Source organism: Amblyomma maculatum, chromosome 11 (genome assembly GCF_055883805.1).
Source record: "Amblyomma maculatum isolate TAMU_Amacu chromosome 11, ASM5588380v1, whole genome shotgun sequence".
Taxonomy (NCBI): domain Eukaryota; kingdom Metazoa; phylum Arthropoda; class Arachnida; order Ixodida; family Ixodidae; genus Amblyomma; species Amblyomma maculatum.
The window spans coordinates 85,535,293-85,541,443 of record NC_139354.1 but is presented as its reverse complement, the minus strand read 5'-3'; the positions used below and the strand labels follow the sequence as shown (position 1 = coordinate 85,541,443).

General features: G+C 43.5%; 1 long non-coding RNA gene across 1 annotated transcript; it reads left to right on the top strand.

The window, feature by feature from the left end:
• Positions 1-221: 221 nt before the first annotated feature.
• Positions 222-4,427, top strand: LOC146174305 (uncharacterized). Its single transcript, XR_014702299.1, has 3 exons — positions 222-817; positions 926-1,273; positions 4,015-4,427. It is a non-coding gene; the product is annotated as an uncharacterized LOC146174305 (long non-coding RNA).
• The last annotated feature ends 1,724 nt before the right edge of the window (positions 4,428-6,151 follow it).

The following is a 6,151-nucleotide window of genomic DNA, read 5'->3' as shown; positions in this document are numbered from 1 at the left end:
CGTGAACCAACATGTTTGGCTCTCCCTTTCCTGTGAGGGTTTACCCTTTCCCTGTGAACGGGAAAACCTATAAAAAGCAGCGGCCGACTCCGCTGAGACAGAGACTACTTTGACGCGCCGTTGAGACGACGCTAGACACCAGCTGTGTGAGAGTGTCTGTAATCTCTCCGGGTCAGCTTCACTGCCCGTTTCTTCATGATGTTGCAGTAAAGGTTGTTTCGTTAAGGGCCTGTCACACTAGCGCGACACGACACCGACGCAGACCCGACAACGACACCGACAGTCGGCCAACTCGTCGGCCGACCGTGTCTGCGGCCGACCAAGCTGTCACACTAGGCCGACGACGACACCAACACGACCGAAAACCAAATGTCTTCCCAGTGTGACAGGCTTTGAGGCCGGGGACACCGACAAAACCAGTCTGCCGACTGTCGGTGGCCGAGTCTTCGTGAGATCGGCCGCTGAGCAAAAATATGCCGAAGACAAGATCCAGTTCCAGCGGAGAATACATTTTGAATGTGTTGCGGCACTCATAAAACACTAAATTATCGTGACAGCCGCATTGACATCGCGTCAACATTGCTCCGCTCTCCATGCCTACCTTGCGTGAGGCCTGCGAAAGCGTGCACTTGATCACAACACTTCGGGTGTGCGATGTCGGCGGCTGTATTTTCAACGCAGACGGAGGCGGAGCTGATCTCCCTTGTAGAAGAACGCCGTATAATATGGGATATCAGAGATCAACATTATCACCGCCGAGAGCTCAAAGAAGCGGCATATGCTGAGATATGCGAGGCGCTGGGAGGCCAATACACAGGTATGTACGAAAACTTTGCGCTGAGATCCGGCGTTCATTTCGGGTGCGGTATCTGATGCTGTGATGTCTGTTTTTTATTTTTTCCTCTACCCACACCCTATAATTTAGCACTGCTTGTGTGGTTGCTGTGGCGTCGTGACGAGCCGACCGTCAATTGCATTAATTGACTGGGCGCCGTGCGTACGAGAAGCCAAACACAAGTCGCCAACTTTATCGCTGTCTCCCAATACCCACTGCGCATTTTCTTACTTTTCAGTTGCCCAAGTGCGCTCGCGCTTCGCGAATTTGCGGACCCAGTTTATGCGCGAAAGGCGGAAAATTAAAGCCCGCTCCGGTGCCAGCCCGGACGACATATATGAACCGAGGTGGGCACACTACAAGAGGCTGCTCTTTTTATCAAGCTCCTGTACCTCGCAGCCCAGTATGTCAACGTTGGACACGCAGGAAGAGGAGGAGGTATGTTGTATTCATCCCTTGCTAGCCGGGGGCCATGCAAGCGTCATTTATAAATGTAGTTTGTCTGGTCCCTTCATTGAAAGCTGCAGTTTATGTTTATAACATTCAGCTAATTTTTCAGGTATCTATGAAAATCCCATATCACTGAAGCTGATTTTTGTGAAGCAGATAATGAAATCTGGCTTGCTTTTTTGAAAAGAAAAAAAATGATAATCTTTTCTTCTGTCAAACTGCCCTGAAAGAAGTAGTAGTGGTCGACACAGACTATGTGAACTCAGATTTGCTCTGGGCCACAATACACTTTTCATATGCTGATATAGTTTTGCCCCTTCAAGCAGTATTTTTATATGCGTGGCTCTAATTGTGACCATTTTTTTAGAGACTAAGCTTCCCTATGGATTTTAACCGTGAACTATTTCCAGACAGTGGACTTGGTGCAAATATACAGCGGTTATTTAACATGTCACATAAATATAGCCACCAAACAAAACATTGACTTCCTCAACGAAATATTTCCATTGAATTTTGAGAGCCGGACACCAGTGCAAAATCCCGTATGATGACTGTTTTGTGGTTTCTTGCTTTTCTGTGCCGTGTTGCCATGTTGACTGGCGTTACCATTTGTCATATGGCATGAACAGTTGCTTTTTCTGCTGCTTTGCTATATTGTAACATTGGCAAAAAGACGTGTGAAAGCCGCAGAGCCAGTAACACAAAGAGCTGGTGTTGACGAAGTCCAGGGACGTACAGTCCGAGCGCGAGAGGAAACTTTGTTGTCTTCTGCTTGTCTTCATCAGACTGGCATAAATATTAGCGCTTTAAACTGTACGTCGTTATTTCAAAAGTAATGAATAGCACAATACCATGGTTGCAGCTGCCCGCCACTGTGCATTAAAACAGATATTAGTCATAAACGTTTTTTTCTTAATCTTTTTTTTTTTCATAATTACTTCACGCTGAAAATACTGAAATGGACAAGAGTTTTTCTCACTGCTGTCGACATTCAGTGAGACAAGGTTACTTGAATCCGTATACACAGATGACATTCTTTATGGACCGTTTAGCTTGAGAACCAAAGTAGATATAAATGAAGCACAACTGCTTTGCCTGATGTCACTTTACCTGTGGTGTCAAAAACTGTGTAGGTAATTTATGGAACTGTAGTGGTAATTTATGGAAGATTTGCAAAACATTCAGTTGAATAACAAAAATGTTTATTATTTAATGTTATTTCTCAAAACAAGTGTCAAAACATGTATTGCTTAATATGAGCAGAAGCTTATTCAACATATTGATAGTTGCTTATGGCATTATGCCATATAACATTCATCATATGATAAGCAGTCAGCATATGCATTGACAGCCTGCACTGGTGTTTCCACCTGTGTTCAGTGGCACAGAAGTTTTTCAATTTTTTTTATTCATGCTGTGTAGCTGTTCAAAGCCCTTGCACTGTGCTTTGCATTTTCATGTCTCATTGAAGCTAGCAGAAAGTATCACTTTGTTTATTGCAATTATGGCTTGCACACTTCTTATTCACAAACGAGCAAGTTAATGGGCGTACCAACAACAGGTTTGTACCTTGCATTATGATGTAGCTAACTTTATTAATGAAAGAAATACTCTGGATGCCTTTAGGTTGGTCACACAGATAATATACAGTAGGGCCTCCATCACAAAGCATTAACAAAAGACACAAAAGGACTGATATGCATGAGTTATTCGAAGGAAACAAGCAAAAGAAATTGGGCGCCAAAAACAAAAAAGAGCGCATAATGCCCCCGAATGCACGCTTTGCGATGCCAAAAAGGCCGACCTAACTCATATCTTACACATGTGCCCTAAGCTCCAATCCGAAGCCGAATGGCTATTATCTAACCCACTACAATGGGAGGCTGCGGTGACCAGCTCCGAACCTGTGGTACAACTGCGGGCGGTGAGCTGGGCTTTGGAAGTCGCCGAAAGACACGGTCTGACGGCCACATCACGAAGCCAACGGAAAGAAGCCCATTGATCATTTGACAAATGTCTTTCTTTTTTTTTCTCTCTCTCTCTTTACGGAAATAAAGTTTTCACCACCATCCACCTATGAGCCTAGTATAATTTAGGCCTGCACATTTTGATTTCTATACTTCTGTTATAAATTAACCCCATTTTTTTTTCCTTTCCATGTTGTCAGTAAAGGTGTTTGCTTTATCACCAATAATTTTGAAGTGCAATTGGTTGACATGTTCTTTTCTTGCATACTGCAGTAATACAGAAACTAATAACATCCATCACAACATTCATCTTGTAGCTCATTGTCTGAACAGGTTGCATTATTGCAGATCATTTTTTTCCTGGCATCATTTAGTTTTCCAAAACCGTGTCCGCAGTATTCACCGCAATATTTCAACGAGTGGCTATGACCTTTTGCTCATAAGCCAAAGAGTGCAGAATTAAGTTCTGGTCTTAGCTGCTGCATGTTGATGAAGACAACACATGAATTGCCCGCGTACTGTGCAAAGCCAGTACAGTGTAGGCCCAGGTAGTCAAAGTTATTTAGAAGCTGTACACTACACTATTTCTCATACTCTGTGTGCAGTTTTGGGTTTTGAGAAATACTGTATGGGATAAAATAATGACTAAATCTTAGCAGAAGTGTGGTTTCAGTTGTGGTCTCATACCTTAAATAAAAAACACAGTGAAAAACAGTTCAGCCTGTGTTGCTTTGTCTCAAGCTTTTGTGTCCTTTTTTTCAGGATATTGAACGCCAGTGTGACATCTGGAATTCTGAAGCTCTTGTTCCGGAAGCCAGTCACGAGGTGGAAGATTCGCCACCAATGTGTGCTGAGTCGTCGGCTGTGACCGCATCAAGACCTGCACAAAAGAGGAAGGCCTATGATGAAGAAAAAGAGCAGAGAAAAGTTCTGCTGACGTCGGCGGTTGAAACTTTGCAGAGGAGTCAGCAACGTCTCGCAGCTGCCGATGAGTGCGATGCATTTGGCAGCATGATTGCCCATGCTGTGCGGCAAATACCGGCAGGACCAGAGCGCCAATTGGCAATGTTAAATGCCCATCAGGCTATTGTTAAAGTAAGCCTATCGAAGCATACTACAGCAGTGGAGTACCTTGATGTAATTGACATGCAAGATTAAATGCATCTTTCTACTTACCTGGAGACAAGTCTCCATTGCCAGCTGACTTGGCCTTCATTGCAGAAATAGTGCTTAAACTGTTCTCTGACTTCTCGAGCACTTCTGCTTGAGTTCCCACCAGTCTTTGGCAGGGGCTGCATGGCACCACAAGGGCCGGCTTGATCTCTCCACGTTCCTTGGCGGATATGACCTGCATGTGAGCAAGCAATATGCAGCAGCAGTATGAAGCATGTGTTTTAGCACATGAACACAACAAAACCTTGTCATGGCTAAGATCCTTCCACATCCAATTCTTTTGCAAGAGCTGACAGTGCATGATTTATTTTGAGGTATCCAGCTTAAAAATATCCTTACAATACCTCATAACTGAACCATGTACTTTCCTGTTTTAGCTAAAGGTTACAGATCAGCATCCACCAGTAAAAAAAATTGTGGCACTGCTGAAAACTAAAAAACACCGGTTTCTGGTATGTTCGTGCTAGCCTATGACTTACTCTTGACATAAAGCTTCCCATTTCCCTTCCCTTCAGAGTACAGAGAGTGGCTAGCAAGCATTCAAAAAGCAAGAAGTCAGGGAAGGGGGGGGGGGGGTTCCAGAGGTTACACCCTGCTGGCTGCCTAAACACTTGCTAGCATCTCCAGTTATCAATAAGTCAGATTCTCCCCCAGGCCTGTTTTCTGACCGCAAGGACTAGTTCCCAGACAATACTCCCACATTCATTCTGGAATAGTAGTAGGAGAGCTGCTAGATGAATTCAGTAGGTACAAAAAGTTTGGCACATGAAAGTGTTACCACCAGTACACAGTGTGCGTTGTTGTCTAGCCTTCTTTGTTTTGGAAACTGCATGTGACTGGCCAGTATATTAGCCCAAGTATTTTTACGTTTTCCTACGTCATGCACTAATGCTGAGCGAGTACTCTCAAAATTTCATGCTTTCAATACAAAGATGCACGACAGTCTGTCTAGGTATGCTTGTGTCTATTACAATAAGCTCCAATAGCAGTTACTCCAAAGTCAGCAAATTGTCTTCGTTATGTAAAGCTGCATGCTTTGAGAATTACTTTTCACCAATAATTGCCATGTTTTACAGTTTTGCACCATGAAACTAGTTTAAAACCACTGATTTCAAGAAAGCATATAAATTTTGAAAAATATCCAACAAATTTTCGAAAAACTTCAGAAAGTATATGGCATACACATAATCGCTATTGAAAAGCACTGAACCTAGCTTATCCTGTTATAAGGTGGTGTAGTGGCGCGTCGAAGAGAGAAGTATTCTGCATTTTGAATGAAAGCGTCACCCTCCTATCTTTATCCATGTTATATGATGGGCAGAAATGTACATTGTTCCTGTTGTAGGAAAACTTCTACCAGGCAACATGGACAGAAAGGTTGTGCGGTTGTGCCTCATAACTATGGGCAGGCCAGTCTGCAAAAAACGAATAGTGAAGGGGAAAATGTTTAGGAAAAGGACAGCAACTTTGTGATTAAGATCCCTGGACCGCCCGGTGCATTATCCGCGTAGCCAATGGCTGAATTTCACCATTGCACTTGCAAAACGATAAAGTGCTACCTTTGATGACATCTGGCCCTGTGCATGCTCCAGCAATCAGTACTGCAAGCAGATGGCTGTGTTAAGTCAGGTCATCAGCGACCTGTATGTTTATGCAGCCTAGGAGTGCAAAACTTTAAGGCAGACATTTTAAAATATTCACAGCACTAAAAAAAAAAAAACTAAGG